The sequence below is a fragment of the Triticum dicoccoides genome, chromosome 3A, assembly GCF_002162155.2.
Source record: "Triticum dicoccoides isolate Atlit2015 ecotype Zavitan chromosome 3A, WEW_v2.0, whole genome shotgun sequence".
Lineage (NCBI taxonomy): Eukaryota > Viridiplantae > Streptophyta > Magnoliopsida > Poales > Poaceae > Triticum > Triticum dicoccoides.
Genome location: NC_041384.1, coordinates 610,604,252 through 610,609,976, shown reverse-complemented (window position 1 = coordinate 610,609,976; position 5,725 = coordinate 610,604,252).

The following is a 5,725-nucleotide window of genomic DNA, read 5'->3' as shown; positions in this document are numbered from 1 at the left end:
CTTTTTAGGACTTTTTCTGTGGTGTTTTCCTAAAATTCCAATAACGATAGAAAATAGAAAGGGGCCTTTGGCATTGAATTAATATGTGAGTTACTCAAAGTGGTTTAAAAACATTGTAAACTTAAAGGATAACGAACATGAAACATACAAAGTATCAATATGTTGGATACATATCAACGACCTGACGCATTTGGTTCTTCTTCCACCATGTTGTATGTTCTCTTTTTCCTTCTATTTTTAACCTGTAAAAGTGGTGCATAGTTTGTCTCTAAGATATTTACATAAAATTATGTGCATCCATTTACGGGATGTAGCTAGCATTTTTTACTTTTGGTTACATGTCTTAGTTTATCTAATGGCTAGCCTTAGTAGGCGGCAACTATGATGTAAGATCATTTAAACCTGTTGGTCGGAGCTTTTTGCACCTGAATGTTTTTCTCTGTTAATTTATGTTATCTCTTATACCGGAACACCATTCTATTTTAGGATTGTATGGGAAAAAATGTTCTCGTTTCCCTCTGTTAGGGATTGTTTCTAGATATATCATACTAGCAATTAGTATGGATATCATGTATGTCATTTATGTATCCAATTGCATGGTTAGTAACATCACTATATTACATGTTTCGATGATATTGACTATCATGTTTTATCTTTTGTTCTTCTGGATAAACTTAATGAAAAATTTCTCAATAATTCAACAATATACGTGTAGGCATTTTTCTTCAATTGCTTTCGATGCAACCCTCAAACCACCTCCATTTGAGGGTATGAATTACAAGAGATGGTTTGTGATGGGTAGTACTTTGTCTAACCACCATGAATTGTTTTCACGCCTCTAAAGGAAAGCCAAAGGGAACTCTTACTCCCAAACGAGGGAGAAAGATTTCCAGGCTACAAACACCCTCCTTCGAGGTGTTGTTTTGAGTGTTCTTGGTGGCAAGATCTTCGATCCTTCCATGACCAATGAGGTTGGTAGTGATATGTGGGATGTGCTGCAGGCCAAGTTTGGCGTCTCGGACACAGATAGTGAGTTGTGTATCTTATGGAACAAGATCATGGTTACAAGATGACTGCCTCGTAGTTGAGCATGCTCATGAATCCAGTAACTTGTAAACAAACTTGAGTATTTCAATTGTGTGTTACAATGTAAGTGTGTTGTCTGAGGCATCATTGCTAAACTTGCTACTTCTCTGAAGAACAAGAGACCGGAACTTTTTGTTGTCAATATTATTAGCACTCTTGATGTGGAAGATAAGGCGAGGGTGAATGACGCACGTGCTTGTTTCCATGAAGAAAATCCTAGTGCCAACTTGGTACACAAGGAGAACTCTGGTTTCACAAATTCAAGAACAAGAATAACTCCTTGATCACCATACATGGTTATCCTCATTATCGGCTCACACTCTTTTTTACGTATTTCGGTGTCCCCGGGACTAATTTGTTAGTCACTACACTTGGTAAGGAAATGTTGGACACCATAATACCGAGTGGATTAAGAGTGTATCTCTCTATCGACAAAGGGGCAAATTATATTCTTGACATATCTAGCACCACAACATACTTTCTAACTTATCCGAAAGTCACGTGTATCAGTTACGGGGAAACGGTTGATAAACCTGGATCAACCATCTGGTATCCAGCTCTACCATATTCTCATGGTACAAGGATGCAAAGTAAATGTTAACAACATGATCTCACAATAGTTCATAAGTTGGTATATCCAACATCGTTGTTACCTTAACCATGTGCTCTCCTTATTGTTAGCATAATTGTTACATGAACAATGCCAATGGTCAGAAAAACAAGACCATCAACAATACATGAGCTAGTCTGGATGCCTTAGGGATCTGTATGGTGTTTATAATTCAAGAAATATTGCAATTATAGAATAGAATGTAAACTTGATCGTGAACATATAAATAGAATAGTAACAATTTTCTTATTTTCTCTAGAGCATATTTCCAACACATGTGGACATCATCGTTGCCTGCCCCTGCCACCAAGGGGAAGAAAGGCCTTCACTTGACCACGTGTCACGAAACTATGGCCCGTGCCTTGAAATCGAGACCAATCAAACCACCTAACTTCACCACCACCACACACCCAAGCATCCACCTCCCGCATTGCTCCACCATGACATCATCCCGCCCACGCCGCCATGAGGCAACCACCAAGGCACCTCGCATCGTGATGTCTACCTTGTTTCCACCGCCTACGGTGACAAGCGCTCCATGGCAATTGGTAGCGTAGTTGTGCTACGGCTCAAAGGAGTGAGTGCTTCAATTTCTCCGCTTAGCGAGGCAAATCGCACAAGGAATTTCACTTACGGGTCGCCTCAGAATCAACACTTTCTCATTCTGTAAATATTTTCCTATTTAATAAAATCAATTTTATGTCAAACCCCCCAAAAAAATTATTAAAAAATACACACACATACACACACACACGAAAATCAATGTATCTTATATACCTAACGGAGTCATCTCCACTAACTTATTTATCTCAAGATTCAAACATGGCACCTCATCATACAACTATGAATGGGATAAGACCCACCTCAGCATGCAATCATGCATGGAAAAAGACCTCACCACAACATTCAACCATGCATGAGAAAATGGCTTCCATTAAATTATTCTACCTATATTCAATAAATATTAGAATAACTACACATAATCAAATATAATAAGTCATATGTAGTTTTACTTTTTGTTCTCATGTTATCAACCCAATTTTTTATCAACCAAGTCCTGCGGCACCGCGCAGGGTATCATTCGTTGGTTTCAAAAAATACTTGATTTTTTAAAATATCAATGATATTTTTAAGGTGTTCACAATTTTTTCAAAAACACTTATCAATTTTAAAGTGATTCACATATTTAAATAAACAAGCTCCGAATATTAATCATTCACTAATTACAAAATATCTATGTATTAACGTAATATGAAGAAGAAAAAGATAAACCAAGGAAACCTGGAAATTCAAAATAAAAATTTATTAGTAAAAACCGGAATAAAATAAGAACACAAAACAACAGAAAGCTGAGGTTAAAACCAGTTTTTTGAAGGGCTTTCCCCTTCCGATTTTCATTAATGAAAACCAAAGCATCCAGACGAACAAGCTACGAAAGGAAAGCAAAAGCAACAATTTACCGTGCTCCTCTCTCTCAACTCCACCCAAACCTCACCAGGGAGGCCTATCAGAGATAGTGAAGAGAAACACACCTACATCGATCTCGACATTCCCTTACACATCCACATAATCCAAATCCAGACTTCAACATTATCCTTACAGACTCCAAAAGATAAACTTCTAGAGATAGAGTAACAATGAAGAACTTGCAGCTACAACAAGTAGAAGGTTTTCTTTGCTCATCCTTCCAGTCGCACTACGTTGATCCTCCAGAATTTGGGCGTCGCTTGTGCGACTTGGGTAATATCCTTCCCATCGCGTTAAAAAGGATTTGCTCACATGTGCAGGAGTCACCGAGAGCTCCTATACATCACCCTATGCAAGGAAACTTATGGCCTGGCCCAACCTTATTTAAGTTAGATCAGTTGACTAATGGGCCAGCGACCGTTGAACGTTGGCCAACCGTTGACCGTTGACCACAAAGAGTTGACTATTCACCTTTTCGGGAAAAGGAAATATTATACAAAGTAAGAGAATGTTTGATTTTTTTAAAAAAAGTTTAACAAATCTGAAAAATATGAAATTTGGGGCAAAAATTTACGAATTTGAAAAAATTCAAGACTTTGAAAGATTGTTAATTGAAAAAGTTTACAAAACTAAATAAATCATGAATTTGAAAAAAAGGTTCAAAAGATTTGAAAAAATCATAAATTTTGAAAAAAAATCATAATTTGTGAAAAAGTTCACGAATTTGATAAAACGAAAAGGGAAATAAAGAAAAAAAAAACCATAGAAAACTTGTCCTAGAAAAAACAAAGGGAAACCACTCCAAAAAACCGTTGAGAAAAAAACACAAAGTTGATCGGTCGACCGGAAACCTAGCAGAGACGATATTTGCGAACCAGAAAGAAAAAAAAACTAAATGTGCCAAGGCCTATGTGGAAAGGGTGGTGGGGCAGTTTGAGGGAACAACTAGACGCTAAGGGCGGTGAATACGAGGATTTGGCCATTTGGGGTTATAGCCAGCAGCAGAGCAGCAACTCACGGGCCTATTGGTAATACTATTACCCCGCATGGGCCTTGTTTATCGACGGGTGCATCGGCCCAAACGCAAAGAAAGTACGGGACAAATAACAAGCACCCGTAAAAGCGCAAGATTAAAAACAAGAACAGAAAACAACTAATTGCTGAGGTTAAAACCAGAATTTGTGCGTCACTTGTGCGATTTGGGTGATGTCCTTTCCATCGCGTTAAAAAGGATTTGCCCACATGTGCAGGAGTCACCAAGAGCTCCTATACAGCGCCCCCCATGCAAGGAAATTTATGGCCTGGCCGAACCTTATTTAAGTTAGATCAGTTGACTAATGGGCCAGCGACCGTTGAACGTTGGCCAACCGTTGACTGTTGACCATAAAGAGTTGACTATTCACCTTTTTGGGAAAAGGAAATATTCTACAAAATAAGAGAATGTTTCATTTTTAAAAAAGTTTAACAAATCTGAAAAATAAGAAATTTGGGGCAAAAATTTACGAATTTGAAAAAATTCAAGACTTTGAAAGATTGTTAATTGAAAAACTTTACAAAACTAAATAAATCATGAATTTGGGAAAAGAAGGTTCAAAAGATTTGAAAAAAATCACAAATTTTGAAAAAAGTTCATAATTTGTGAGAAAGTTCACGAATTTGATAAAACGAAAAGGGAAATAAAGCAAAAACCATAGAAAACTTGTCCTAGAAAAAACCAAGGGAAACCGCTCCAAAAAACCAATGAGAAAAAACACAAAGTTGACCGGTCGACCCGGAAACCTAGCTGAGACGATATTTGCGAACGAGAAAGAAAAAAAAACTAAATGTGCCGAGGCCTATGTGGAAAGGGTGGCGGGGCAGTTTGAGGGAACAACTAGACGCTAAAGGTGGTGAATACAAGGATTTGGCCATTTGGGGTAATAGCCAGCAGCAGAGCAGCAACTCGTGGGCCTATTGGTAATACTATTACCCCGCATGGGCCTTGTTTATCGACAGGTGCACCGGCCCAAATGCAAAGAAAGTACAGGACAAATAACAAGCCCCCGTAAAAGCGCAAGATTAAAAACAAGAACAGAAAACAACTAAATGATGAGGTTAAAACCAGAATTTGTGCGTCACTTGTGCGATTTGGGTGATGTCCTTCCCATCGCGTTAAAAAGGATTTGCTGACACGACCAGAAGTCACCAAGAATTTGTGAAAAAGTTTATGAATTTGATAAAGTTTGCCCACATGCGGCCGAGCGCGTCTCCATCATTGCAACATAGTTCTTGTTGCAGAACTTTTTTGCAACAATTGTTTTGTTGCAAAAAAAAATATTTGCACGAGGTTTTGTTGCATTTTTTTGCAACTAAGGTCTGTAGTAGAAAATTTCTGCAACAGATGTTTTGTTTTAAAACATAAACCCGTCATAGACCATTGCAACACCGCATATGTTTCAAAAACATAGCACTTGTTGTAGAAGCGCGATCAACAAAGGACAATATGCGGACCCTCGTTTGGACACGTGTTGCAGGGAATGTGACAGACGCGGCCACTACGATCCGCCGGGTGATGGTAAGCTT